At 37.8% G+C, this 14,632-nt stretch overlaps 1 long non-coding RNA gene across 3 annotated transcripts; it reads left to right on the top strand.

Moving 5' to 3' along the window:
- Positions 1 to 478: 478 nt before the first annotated feature.
- LOC121136316 lies at positions 479 to 13,955 on the top strand. 3 transcript variants are annotated; one of them, XR_005873456.1, is made up of 4 exons: positions 479 to 1,267; positions 8,584 to 8,649; positions 12,281 to 12,353; positions 13,504 to 13,955. It is a non-coding gene; the product is annotated as an uncharacterized LOC121136316 (long non-coding RNA). The 3 variants fall into 3 exon arrangements; XR_005873454.1 differs by having other exon boundaries at positions 479 to 1,061; XR_005873455.1 differs by lacking the exon at positions 12,281 to 12,353 and having other exon boundaries at positions 479 to 1,061.
- Positions 13,956 to 14,632: the final 677 nt, after the last annotated feature.

Genomic DNA, 14,632 nt, shown 5'->3' on the forward strand with positions numbered 1-14,632 from the left:
TGGGCATATGAGATGGTTATGGGAATGAATATGATCAAATGCATTTTATGGACAAAAATATAATGAATTCCATTTCACAAAAATAATGTGCTACTATGAGGGTAGAACTCTAAGCATGGATATATGTATTTTTAGAAGGAAGTTTTCTGAGCATTAGCTTTTATGGTAAGGAAAGTGTCAAGAATACTACCTTGTTATTTATACAAGGTATATACTACTTAGAATAGCAAATGGTAAGTAATGTAAGCATTACTTACGGGGGCGGGGACGGGGGCGGGGACGGGGGCAGGGGCAGAGGGCGGGGGCGGAGGGCGGGGGCGGAGGGCGGCAGGCTCAGGGACGTTGGCGGGGGCGGGGTCGTTGGCGGGGGCGGCAGGCTCAGGGGCGTTGGCGGGGTCGTTGGCGGGGGCGGGGGCGTTGGCGGGGGCGGGGGCGTTGGGGCGGGGGCGTTGGCGGGGCGGCAGGCGCAGCCCAGGACGTGGGGGCGGGGTGCGACCGGCTAGAGCCTGGCCGGAAGATCGTTAGGGAGGCTCGCTCAGCCCCGGGGCCCCCTGGCTAGCCTCCCTGCTCGCGGCTGCCCACCTGAGGACGTGACGCCCCACCAATCCCCTTCGAGCTCCTCCAGGCCCCTTTGCCTTGCACCGCCCCCCTCCTCACCCTGAAAGGCGCAAGCTGCCCTGTCAGCTGTGAGCTCTCCCTGCGGAGCGCCCTTCTGGCTTCTCAACGGAAGGATGCCTAAGCTCTTCTGTTGCCCTTAGCCAAACTTGCTTTCCCGCCTCTCGAAAACTCGAGCTTTCCTCTTCCCCCTCCCTTCAGCTCACTGTTCTCCACTCCTTTCCCCTCCTCTCCCAAGCCACAAACCCAAGTTCCCTTTCCTCTCTCCCATCCCCTCCTCCCTTCCCGGGACCCCTTTAAACTCTTCTTCCTCCTTTATCTCAGAAACTCAGTCCCAGAGCTCCTGCTGGACTCGGTCTCTGTCTCCTGCTCTGATTCTTCTCGAAGTCATGGCAGGACCTGGGGGTTGGATGGACAAGGAGGTGACAGATCTGGGCCACTAACCGGTAAGTAAAGTACCTCCAGACCACCACCCTCCTCGTGCGCTTCTTTCCTAGGCTTTTGAAAGCCCAGGGGAAAACAGCCCACACCCTCCAGCAGCCTAGGCCAGGACTTCGATGGGCTGTGCCTCAGGATGGACCAGGAAAGCAGGCAGAATCAGTGTCCCTGGGCTCCTGGCTAAGATGAAGGCCAGAAAAAAGAAAGGGACCAGGTGAGGTTGGGGAGAAAGAAGTGGGTCCTACAGGGTGGGGCCTTTTCTAAATAGAGCCCTCTTTGTCTAGGTGCTCCCGGGTACCTGTCACAGCAGCATTCTTGGAGAGGACAAGGGGCTGACCACCTGCTCCCCCCCCCCAGCTTCTTTTGCCAGATCTCTGCCTATGGGTGACCCCTTAAAAAGTAATGAGCACTAGAAAATTGAAGCATTGAGTAACACTGCTCTCACTTTGTAGTACTAGTTTCTAAAAGTTTATTCTCACCAGGAAAATGTTCTCGATTTAGTATTGCTGGAGCGAAAAGGACTCGATGGGTCCTAAATAAGAACTGGATTCTGTACATGCCTTTTAATTCTTGAAACAATGTATTATGCCCCTTAGATAACGAAATATATTTTTATGTTCGTGGTTATGCGCAGGGTCTGCTTTTACTCCTTGTCCGGTTGAAATTGATTGGTGCGCTACTAAAGGCATCATAAACAACAGACTTACTACTGTAACAACACCGTTTATTTCATGGCATCGGGTTTCTGGCTGATACTGGATCCCACCCAGATCCATTTTCAAGTTCCCTGTTTAGATTGGCATTTCATTTGCACTCTCTCTTGAATGCAAAGGGCCCCTGGACTCTCCAAAGGAGAATTAAGCAGGCTCTGTGCTGGAATGATCGCCAAGAATGTGTAGTTCAGGGCATTGGCCTCCTTGCCTTGAGAAAAGCTAAATATTAACTGAGGTTATAGCACTATTCAAAGTCATCTTGCCTTAATTAATTTTTTGTATATTTGGCATTTAAAGATATGGGTTGTTAATGACGGCAGATACCTTCCTCCCTAAAAATGGGACACTCCCAAGACTCCTTTTATAGTACATGGTGTGGTATGTGGTGAGGGGAAGTGGCCTGCATGGGTAATATTTTATCAGACTGCTATCAATCATTAAGAGAACATACTTCAAATCAAAACTGTTGAATGGCAACTGTTAGAAATGCTGTTATTGTTGCAAATCCATAATATTAGACCAAAGATAAAAAATTAAACCATTATTCATCCCACATACACTTTAAACCATTTCTGTTCCAGGACCTATACATGATATTATGGATTATAGAGGACTCAATTGGTGGATTACATTTTGAGCAGAATTTTCTTTTTCAGATTGTGATTAATTTGTTCCAAATAAGACTGTAAAGCCAGTGAGTGAGCTGCTCACCTCCTCAGCATTCTTGTGTGTGTGTGTGTGTGTGTGCATGCGCACACATGGACAAACTGAAAGAAACTGCTGTCTAAAAATGACCAAAATGGGGGATGGAAAAGACCTTATAGAAGCGATAGCACAGGGAACTCCAAACCCAAAGAACAACAACCACAAAAAAGTTGTGGTTTATTACCACAAACATTGAGGATAAATTCCCTGGATTAACTGACCTGGTCATGGCTGTGGGACATACAGCTTTGATGAGAGTCCAGGAGATAAGAAAAAGGCTGAAACCTTTATACTGTAGTTCACTAAGCATTAGTGTTTGTTCTCAAGATTGGATGAGGGTGGCAGTGGGTACAGGAGAAAAAGATGAGCTTGGTTTGTAATGTTGGGGGATATTGAAAAGACACAAAAACATGGGCTACAAGTGATATTTTCCCTCATTTTAAATTCATAGATGGTTCAATTTAGAAAAATTCCTATATTTCTGAATTTCATATTAATTTCTGCACTGTCTGAGCAAATAATAGGTAATTCCCCTCTCCCTAGATCCAAATTCCAAGAAAAGAAACATAGCTGAAGAGCAGCATACTCTTCGATATTTTTATATCAAATGTGTAGAGATTTAAAGTCATTGTTTCTTTAGTCACTGAGCTATACTTTTTTGTTTTGTTTATTTTTACATTTAACTTATATCTTGAAGACTTTGAAGTAAATGAATAGATGAATTGATAGTTAAGTTAGATAGACATTTACATTATGATGCAGAAAGACATGATCAAGGAAAAAGTAAAACGGCATAGGGCAGTATCCCTTGCAATAGTTATTTTCAAAAGGACACATGTGAAGGAGAGAATATTGGCACATGTCCCTGCTAAGTGTAACAGTTTGGAAACAGCTAGATAATGAGGAGAGATGCAACCCTTCAAATGTCAAATTGATCTAAAGGAATCTTGGAGGCCTGTGTATGGACTGACTGAGCTGTAGAGTACATGCCTAGCTTGAACAAGTCTTGGGTTCAAGTCCCATCTTGCATAAGCATGCACAAACATATAGAAGTACAATGAGATATAGGTTTGGGATTTATACATTACATAGTTCTATGATCAATTAAATAAAAGTAACATAGTAATCCTAGAGAGCACAGGCTTGTACAAGAGTATAAATTGGAATTTAAATAAACAGATGGAAATTTGAGTCATGAAAATCAAAAAGAACCATGGGACGAGTGTTGGCTGCATAGTGAGTTCCAGGATAGCCTGAACTTCCAAAAAGACTCTTTTTATAGCACAAAACAACAAAGGAGTGATATAAATTTATGTGGTAATTTTAACTAGATAATATTTATGGCTAAAACATTAGGCAGTTGTGAAATTAGAGGAGAGAAATTACATAGATTTCATAATTGTAAATGCTATTTTGATGCAATTATAAAGCCTCTTCCATAGGGTCTTAGAAGATAAGAAAGCCATTACAATTATCAGTGAATAGGTCAATTCAACCATATTTGCTCTGGTTTTTAAGACAGGGTTTCATGTAGCCCTGGCAGACTTCCAGTTATTTATGTAGCTGACACTGGTCTTGAGCTCTTGGTTCTTTTGCCTTTATTTTCTAAGTGCAGGTAGTAAAAATGGACCATACAGAATCATTCTAGTCAATGATCTGCTCTAACTTTTCCCAATTTTTAATTGAATATATACTTACTATAGGAGAAGAAAGGTACAGAGATTTGTGGTACAGAGATGCTACGTTTCTTTGCAAAGAGAATTGTATTGTGTATGTGTTTATAATTATAATTGTATATTACATTTTTGCTAATTTATAATTTATTACATAATGTATGTGTGACTGATAAGCCTGCATAACTCAATCTTCTTCCTCTCCGAATCTAGCTGGTCTTTCACTATGATTGTCCCCCAAGCCTTCTCTGCCCAGTATGGTAATGACATTCCTTGTGGATTTGGGCTTGGTATTTGACACTGTCATGTATACTCCTAATCTATATTGAGGTCAGGATTAGACAGGCTTTGAGGCCAGTAGTGGCAGAGGTGATCTGAAATAGTACATGATCCAAACACTGTATTTGAAACACACTAGGTTTACAGTTAAATATAACTTCTAGTTTTCCCAGTCTTCACTAAGAAGGCAAAACCCAAGTTCCACATTCAGTCATGAGAAGCTTCCCACTTTACCAAGCCCCTGAGCTGCTCTGTGGAAGCAGTTTTGCCTTCAAGTGCACAAGGTTTGAAATAACCTGCATATCATCCATTACATGTAGAATACTGCCTCAGCTTGACATTGTAATTCAGTCTATTTTCTGAAGCACATTCCCCATCTCCAAGACAGCGTTTTTTCCATATGTTAGTGCACAGAGACAGGGTACGTGCATTGAGAATCATCTGGGTATCTTAAATGAATCGTCCAAGGGAATTCTGATTTCATAATAAGAATTCTTTAGTTTTAAACAGGGTTTCTATATGAGTCTCATGGAGGGAATATATATTCAAGCCATGGACTATGAAGTAGAGATCTATACAGATTTTTCCTTTCTAAATTCTGATTCTGTTGTGAAGCTCATCCTTCACTCTCATCTCTTTAGAACCAACATTTTAGGAACTCTACCGACAAGTTGTTTTCATAAAACTACAATTTGTAACATTAAAATAATGGAAGAAAAACACTATATACTCAGTGTTTATTCTCACCTTTGTTTTGTAAGCAGTGGAACATGTTCCCTAATCTTTAAGTGAATGTCAGTACATTTGAAACTTCTTGCTACCTGTGTTGACCGTGTATTGCTTTCCTTTCCTCCTTTGCATAGGTGCATTTAGTTGTATTGATCAGGCTGGGGAATGTGTCTTCCTTGACCAGGAAACACTGCCTTCTAGTGGTTCATTTGCTTCCTTCTTCCACACCCTTAAGAAAACAAACCACTGGGTTCCCAGTCTTTCCTTCTCCTGCCTTCCTTCAGAAGAAACAACTCTCAAATCCCGGTTTTCAAGGACAATTCCATTAGGGTTTTTAATTTACTAGAGACAATTTGGATATATAGAAATATGTGAAAAATCGTTTTAAAAATTGCCTAAAAGTTTCTGGCTCAGAAATAATTTGGCTTTTTGTTTTTATCTCACTTTTTGAGAGACGATCTAGAAATTTGGCTTTCTTATTTTATAGTCCAGAATACATATGGGCTGACTAAAACAGAAAATGAGACAGAAATACTGTGCATTAGTTTACAAATCAGCAAAGTTCTCTCTCATCTGAATTTAGTAACTTACTTAGTTGTAGAACAGATTAGAGGAGAGATAAGGATTAACAGAGCATGAGGAATGAATGAAAGGAATAGCCTTAGAATATAGGAATACTAAGTTGGATATGCTTTTAAAACTTGAAACTTAAATTTTTTTATTTTATTTAAAGTGAGCATTCGGCTAATTAAGATGATTTCATTGCTTGTGACTAAAAAACAAAGATTTTTGACCATGTTAACGAAGCTGAAACAAGATTTCTGTGATTTACACAGTACAGTTCCTTACTTTCTCTTTTGACTTAAAACCCCACTATAAGATATGCTTATTGTTGAAGGGCACATATAGTATTAGATAAATTTCTGAAGATTCAGAGATTCCAGCTATATATCCTCAGACAATATGAGAGTTCCCAAACATGGTATCTTATCAGGTTAAACACAACCGTACTTATAAAATAATAGCTTACCAATAGGATTTAGATAACTTGTTTGTTTTAAAAAGTAACCTGGCCCAACAAGATGGCTCAGCAGGTAAAGGTGCTTGTGGTCAAGTCTGAAGACTGAAGTTCAGTTCCTGGAACCCACAAGCCGAAAGCACGACTCTGAGAAGTTGTCCTCTGATCTCCATGTGTGCATTATGACATGCATGGAGGTGCCCACACACATTACAGAAGAAATAAATAAGTAAATAAATAAACAAATGCATTTTTATTAAGTGAGCAGTTTTTGTTTCTCGACTTCCTCATGGTGTAGATAAACTTCCCAAGGATATCTTTGAATGAAATGTGCTAAAGTAATAGTCCCTAAAAGCTGGTTCTTAGTAACTCCTTTGTTGTTTACCATTACCCCATAAGTCTTCCTGAAAGTCATAGCAAAAGTTATGTACAAGATACTAAATATACTTTGCTTCTCAAATACTAAAACCTGTCATGTAAATCTTTTTTCATTTTCAGCTGGAAGATGTGTCTTGATCAACTTGTTTATAATCATGACTTTATTGTGTTATTATTAATTTTAATGAGTGTTTTTAAGAAAATAAGAGTCTGCTGCCTTAATGCTTTTGTCATTTCTGTGGAAACATCCAGATTTTAGGATGAAAGTATCAGATATTTTTTCCTGCAAAATATTAGAACTCAGAAATCACTGAACACAATGCCTTCATTTTCCACGTGTGATAATGGAACCCAAGAGAATAAACGTCACCCAGAGCTGTACATTTAGTTATTAACAGCTCTGGAGTCAAAACTCACTTCTCCTGACTCCATTTGTATACTTGTTGATTGAGATTAATCCGGAGTTGTCATTTAACCATGGCACTTTTGCTAGATCACATAAGTATCACACTAATCTTAAGAAATCTATGACTTTCTTCATGTATGCTCCTTACTGAGTAGCTTTCTGTTTACTCTTTTTATCTTGCATTTTTCACAGAGATATAATTATTTTATGACATCATTACATATTTGTGTTCTGTACACTTTCTGAATTTCCAAGTACTTGCCAATACCTTTACCATTCTGTGTATAAACTGATATCTATTCATCGTTCATACAAATATTTTTTAAGTCTCTGGTGTTGATTAAAAAAACAAACTTTATGGAACCATACTTTGGTGAATGGGAAGATAATACATTACACTGTAAGAGCATAATACTCAATGATGAGTATGAAAGATTCAGGACTGTATTCATAAATATATTTTCTTTGTTATGAAGAGTCAAAAGAATATTGATCAGTTTGTGCCATAGAAAGACACTAAGCTGATGTAAATGTGAATGTAAGAAGCAAAACCAAGACTATCTCCTGGTTTTAGATAGAAGCTCCTAATGCTGTGGTTCGTGCTTTGGTGCTCATATTAGAAACAGTAGTTCCTAGCCGGGCAGTGGTGGCGCATGCCTTTAATCCCGGCACTCGGGAGGCAGAGGCAGGCGGATCTCTGTGAGTTCGAGGCCAGGCTGGACCGACAGCCTCCACTACAGAGAAACCCCGTCGCGTAAAACCAAAAAAAAAAAAAAAAAAAAAAGAAACAGTTGTTCTAAGTGTTTCTGTGGTATAAATCAGTTAGACTTTGTCCAATATTTACCCCTCCTTCATGAATGTTAAACTTTTTAATTTATGTCATTAGACCTCAGAAAGGGATAATAAGTGAATACTTTTTTAGCATGTGTGTGAACTTGTTCTATATTACTTATATCTATGTAGTTTACTCAGAATTAGTTACTTATGGTGATATTATTTATGATTTATTAAAGTTTTCCTGAGGATTCAGAAATCAAAGTCAGCCACAAGCCATAGAAGCCAGGCACACATCTGTAATTCCAGCAGCCAGAAACTAGAAGGTGGTGGTACACACCTCTAATGCTAGGACTCAGGATTAAGAGGTAGACAGATCTCCGTAAATCCAAGACCACCCAGATCTACACAAGATTAATCCAGTCTCGTAGAGAAACAGCTCACACAAAGATGATCTCAGCAACTGGGATCATACACCAGCATTAGGACTGTACATAAGGAATTTAAGGAGCAAGGTCTCAGTATCAGGCATTAATTTTCCAGCCACGTTGAGAACAGGGATACCTCAGCCTGTATAGAGGTAAGAATTTACTTTCAGGCAAGCTTTAATATATCATAAACAGTATATCACTACACTTACCTGTATACAGCTTAATGTATGATTTCAAACTTTCTTAGTGTGTTTTAAAATAAATTACTACACTCAATCTGAGGACATTGCTACATATTCTTTTGGGAAATGGGTTCATCAAACAACATGTTTCAGGGGTGTCTTTTATTTTGTGAATTCTAAAAGAACAATGAGGATTGGAATTTTTTCAAGGAAAATGATTAATTTTGTTCTGCTTTTTGTAGGATCCAACTGGAATATTCTCACTAGATAAAAACATTGGTCTCGGTACTTATGGGAAAATCTATTTGGTAAGTGGAACTAGATTATTTATTCATGTTTAATTTCCTAATAACAACAGAAATTGTGAGTGAGACCCCCAACAGTGTACATAAAATATTGCTAAAATATATTACATAAATCTGAGAGGTGAATCAAATTAAAATACATCATTGAGATTTTAAAATGTTGAACCAATAAGCATAAAATGCAAAATTAGAAGCAAACATGAAACCCCTTGATTAAAAGAAGGAAATCAAATAGAATGTACAAAAATACTAATATTACTTGTTTTATAATATGTATCAGTGGATTTGTCATCTATATTCTACTTTAAATTGAATGGTTTATTATTGATAGACAAAATTAATTAATTTTCTATATTAACAAGTTTGCAAATGTGTAAATAAAGTTTGCTAAAGAATTTCTCAAGAAAAGCTGTACTTATTCAATAATTATATATTACAAACTAAGTATGCTCTAGGAACTGTGACAGTCCCCTAGGATGAACTAATGAATGGAACAAGTGTCCTGCCTACTCTTCTGGCGATTATAATACTGAAGCAGATCATCAAGTGTGCATATGTATACATGAATGTTTAAAACACCCACATAGGGTATGCAAGTAAACACACAGCTATGCCATTCTAATTGTCATGTGTTAACTGTTAGAAAACTCATAGCAATATAGGTGTACAAAACAGGGAAATTCATTTGGATTGGAGGTTCATTGTTGACTGGCTTCCTGAAAAATTAAGAACTGCTATCAGGAGGATAAAAGCAAGGTGTTGTTGAGGTGGATATTCAGACTTTCCAGGGGGTTAGGACAGTATTAAGAGATTGCAAGTAGCATTGTCACCTTAGTCAAGCCTGCTTCTTGTACTCTAAAGTATGGTATCTTATGTTTTAAAATACAAGGTTTTATACAAGGAAGCACTTCTTTTGCCAAGGACTTTCCCTTGAAAGCAATGTTACTATATGTAGGCTAACCGTACTGCCCAGTACAGTAAACCACAGCTCATATTAATATGGATTGTGTAGCAATGCCCCAATCTACTCCTAAAGGAAACATCTTCTTACCCATTCAGACAAGGATGTCCTTTATAAGGACATGTCTGGAGCAGCATCTTCCCAGTGAGGCTTCGTCTCTAATTTATCTGCCCACGTTGAAGTGTGAGATGCTTTATAAACTTCTTACCAAAGCACATTCCACAATGTAGGCGGGCCTAAGTATGGAAGTAAGCTTAGCAAGTACAGGGAACAGAGGGATTGACAACAGAAAGGAGAAAGGTTTCCTGTTCTTCAAGTAGTTTTGATCTTACACAGAAACAGAACTGATTATGCAATGTCGAATTTCATATTGCTAATATTCTCAGTTCTGCCTCCTAATAAAATGATAAAACACCTTTACATGGGTAGCAAAATATCTTTTTATGACAGACACATTTAGAATATGTATATTACATAAGTATTTCAATTCCTGAGACGGGTATATATATGTATATATGCATTTGTAATTCTTCTAAGAAGCATAGCACCTTCTCCATCACCAAATGTTGGAAATAAGGTAAGAATTAAACATTCATCAGAGCTCTGATATCCTCACGAGAAGAATAGTCCAAAAGGGAAAAAGGTATGTTATGCATAAAAAATTATTTTTTAAAACTCTGGGTCTAATATATAATTAATTAAATTTACTTATGAGTTTAAGCAAATATTTATAATCATTAGTTTAAACCAGTATTTACAGTCGTATAGCCATCACCACAAATGAAGATTTAAATATAGGTTTTATGTTAATGAAAGTCAAGCAATGCCCTTATACTTAGTTGTATGATATACCAGATGACTTGGAATGATTATGACTAATATAAATTTTGTTTTTACATGTAATAAAAATCTTCAGTTGTGCTATAAGTTTTATTTATATTGAATATACTGACTCTATACTCACCATTTTTGGGGGGCTTAGATGGTCTACTTCTTTAGACAAAATAAAAATAATGCCTTTTATATTAACGTTTAGTTTAGCCATTTATAAAATTTTCATTTATTTGTGAAAATCCAGTTTTATACCTGACACGAAGAATTTAAGACTAAAGACTTTAATGTTCCTTATAGTTTGAGGCTCCTACTAATGAAATGCATGAGTTCTTTTCTTCTGGAAGATATTTATAGGCATAGGGACTCTATTGACATTTTTTCTCAGCAGTATAAATATGTCACTCCATTTCCATCTGGTTTCCATAGTTTCTGGTGTGTGTTTGTGTGTGCGTGCCATGCGTGTGTGTGCACGTCGGTTTCCAAGATGTCCTCTCTCTTTTCCTTGCCTCGTCCTAGTAGTGTTGCATCTTCCTTCATTTTGGCTGTGCCATAAATCCACACGGAGTTGACTGTGTGTCTGTAGTTACATACTGTTTCTCACTTCCCATGACACTTGCAAAGTCATGCGTGGTCTTTAGTGAATCACATAAAAAAATCCATGCTTTCTTCATGTCTGCTTGTATGTATGTCTGTTTCCCCTGCAGCCATAGGTGAGTCCATGCCTTTCTTCAGACTTAAGGCTTGTTTATGGCTTTGAACTCTAGATTAAAAAAGTGTGATTTTGTAGATTGTTTGATTTTTTTCTCAGTGTTAGGTTAGGAGTGGCTCTCTTTCTGGATTTCATATCCTCATACAAAGTGAGAAGTCTATGTAAATACATTTTAAGTGAATACTTATGATGCAGTCGTTCACTGTATGTTAAGGCACGTCAACTTCGAAGAATTTTATGTGAACCTAGTTAGATCCAGGGCTAAAAGTAGTTTCCAATGTCAGATTTTCTAAGCAGGGCCCAGTTTCAGGATAGTTATGATTAAAGTTCTATTGACAACATAAAGATTTTTTTTCTGTCTCTCACTTGTGACTTTACCCCTTTTATTATTTCTCAAATTAATTTCTTTGTGTAAAAAGATACATTAATATTAACCTCGTAGAAAACAACATGGAATAAGTTGTTATCAGTTTTAAAGGGATTATCCTCTTTGCACTAATAATTCTAATTTTAGAAGTTTACAATAAAACACTCCAAAATAGAACAATAAAGACACTGTCTGCAGCAGAAAGTTGGTACATTATGGTGACAGCATAGCTCCTTTGAACGAGGCACATCTAATTCAGTCCTTGGAGCTATGGTAGGGAATCAGCCAGTTAACCTCTGATTACACATTCTTTTTGGTTATAAGATAGAGTTCTTCCTACTTACCTTGCAAACATGAATGAAACTTAGAAACAGTAGTTATAGAATGTCTGAATTATGGTAGATTTCTGTTAAAGCGACTGCTACTTTCATTACTGTTGCTCATGTTTCCACAAAGAAAAACTCAAGAACACCATAAATAAAAAAATGATGGAAAGGACTTACCTTATATTTGGTATTACACTGTTTTGTAAAGCAGTATTTAGTAAAATAACAGATGTATACTTAGTGTGCTAAATAACATTCATTATTACACTTACATCTTAATTATACTTATGCTTGAATAAGCAGCTGAAAAATATTAAATAAAGCTATTAGATTAGTAAGATATTGGATACATTTTCTAGTTCATGTTCTTTTCTGGATTGTCTTTTCTCTCTATAATGTTACATTGTCGAGATAAAATATGTCTATGTTTTACGTAGATATATTAGACAGTAGCAGCTGTTCAACAACTAACCTATACAACAAAATGGAGAGATACCATTCAAAGTCAATGTGAGTCCCTTGCTTTTTCGGTACTGCCAACCACATCCCCTGCCGTTGTTTGTTTTGGTAAAGTCTCTCCAATGTCTTCCCGCTTGTTTCCAAGGCCTCCTTCTCTGGCAGGTTTCCAGCTGTCTGCTGAGGTCTGTGCACATAGAAGTGAGGACCAAGTTTCGCTCTATTCTACCTTGTAACTCTTTTCCCTTCCTTCTTCTAATTAGACACCGATCTTCCCACCCTACCCCCTCTTCCTGCCAATACAAGCTTCACTTGAAATTGTGGGTTTCCTTTTCCTTCTTCATTTTAGGAGAGAAGTACTGCTCTTTCCCTTTTTCTCAAGTGGGCTTAGAAATGGTAGTTTTTCTTTACCTTTAACTACTAGTCCCATAGCATCTGATTAGGAATTTCATTTGGAAGAATAGTTAATATTTGGCCGTGGGATGACATAGCTACAGAAATGGGCTATAGGCTGGTAAGATGGATGACTCACTGAGTAAAGGTTGTTGCAGCATAAGCCTGATGACCTGAGTCCAATTCCCAGAGCCCTGTGAAGGTAGGAGCGAATCAAATCTACAAAGGTGTTCTCCAATCTCCATATGTACACCATAGTACATAAGTAATGATCCCCAACCCTCCAAAGAATATAAAAATAGGTTGCAACTTATTCTTCAATGACACAGGATAAAACTCAAATTTCTCAAGGAGAATGTACACAGAGATGCCTCAGTAATTTTATGAAATATTAAGCAAGAGAACAAGACCCTTTAGGAGGAAGGGTCGAAAATGCAACCTGACAGTCTTTCTTACATAAGCATGGCACTTGAATTTTCTGACCATATTTATTCAACAATAATATAAATGATCTAGACATGGTAATTGCAGCAGGTTCTTGTGGCTTTGAGATACAGCACTTCACATAGTGCCTGACATCACATATAATGTAAGTTAGTCTTACTATCAACAATGTAATGAGAGCAATCCTGTAGTCCTTTCACCTTCTCACACACTACAAGTTGATTACTGGCCAGTGGCAGTTCGTCGGAGTAGTTCCCCATTTTGGTTCACCCAATAAAATATTCTTCAGTTTATTTTTCTGTTTCCTCCTCTATTTCACCACCTGATAGGCTTGATAATTAACTGAGTAATTATTACCATTTCACAGGTAAAAGCTGGCAATAGGAATACTAAGGATGCAAAGTTGCATTGGCATGTAATATTAGCAAAACAGTCAGTAGAACTTTCAGAATGAATAAAATGACCTTGAGCTTCATGAGCTTTCAACTGAACTGCTACCATCTGAAACCTGCTCCTCATTGCCATTTAACATGGTGAAGACAACAAAAGGAACTAAGTGTTTCGAGGCAACCATTTCAAGGAAAGGCAAATTTATCTGAAATATAGTAAAAAATTTATATGGATGGTTCTGAAACTGAAAATTATCTTCGATGTTGATCCTTAGAGACCTTAGTGGAGAAATCTGCCTCTTGGTAGTCAGAGGGTTAATTCAGGTAAATGATAATGTGACATTATAGTCATGAGCAAATTCCTGACTTGTTTTTGCTTTGGAAATGCACCACTAATCTTGGACATCTTGTTTAAAAACACTGTCCAGTGCATGACTCTTAAAATTTAATATTTTTGTACACACTGCTGGACACATTGCAAACCAGCCAGGTGAGATTGAAGTTTATTAGTTACATCTTCTGCATTTGAATTTGGAGCAATGAATGGGAAAAGAAAGGAAGGAAAGAAATGTCTTCAAAGTTAATGACATGCAATTTATAATATTTAAAATCAATTTCCAGACATATTGTGCTGACATTTGAGTTGACTAGCCACTTGATCTATAGGATGGGAAAGTGAATATTTTTCCTTTTAGGCTGAAATTATACTGTTTATTTGCCTACCAAATGTCTAGTACCGTGAATGCTTTCTTTTTAGGTAGGAAAGTTTCCTCACATCCTTGCCATTTTGCAAATATAGCTCAATTAAGTCAGCCAACAAATATTACTTGAGTGCCCATAGAGAACACAACACTGGGCATTTTATCCTACAGTACAAGTCTCTGTAGCAGGCACTGAAGCTGGAGCTGAGGTGAAGCCATAGGCCTACCAAGCTATTGTGTCTTCCTAATGTAATATCACAACTCCAGAGCAGCGCCTTGGTTCTAGTTCCTTCCTGTTACCTTGCTCCTTTTTGATAATATGCTTCAGATGTAAAGATTGGTCTTCCTCAAGTAACATCATACTGACCTAGCATTAGAAATGTTAAACGTGTCTAGTACAGAGAAG

This window comes from Mesocricetus auratus, unplaced genomic scaffold (genome assembly GCF_017639785.1).
Source record: "Mesocricetus auratus isolate SY011 unplaced genomic scaffold, BCM_Maur_2.0 Super-Scaffold_100062, whole genome shotgun sequence".
NCBI classification, from domain to species: Eukaryota; Metazoa; Chordata; class Mammalia; order Rodentia; family Cricetidae; genus Mesocricetus; species Mesocricetus auratus.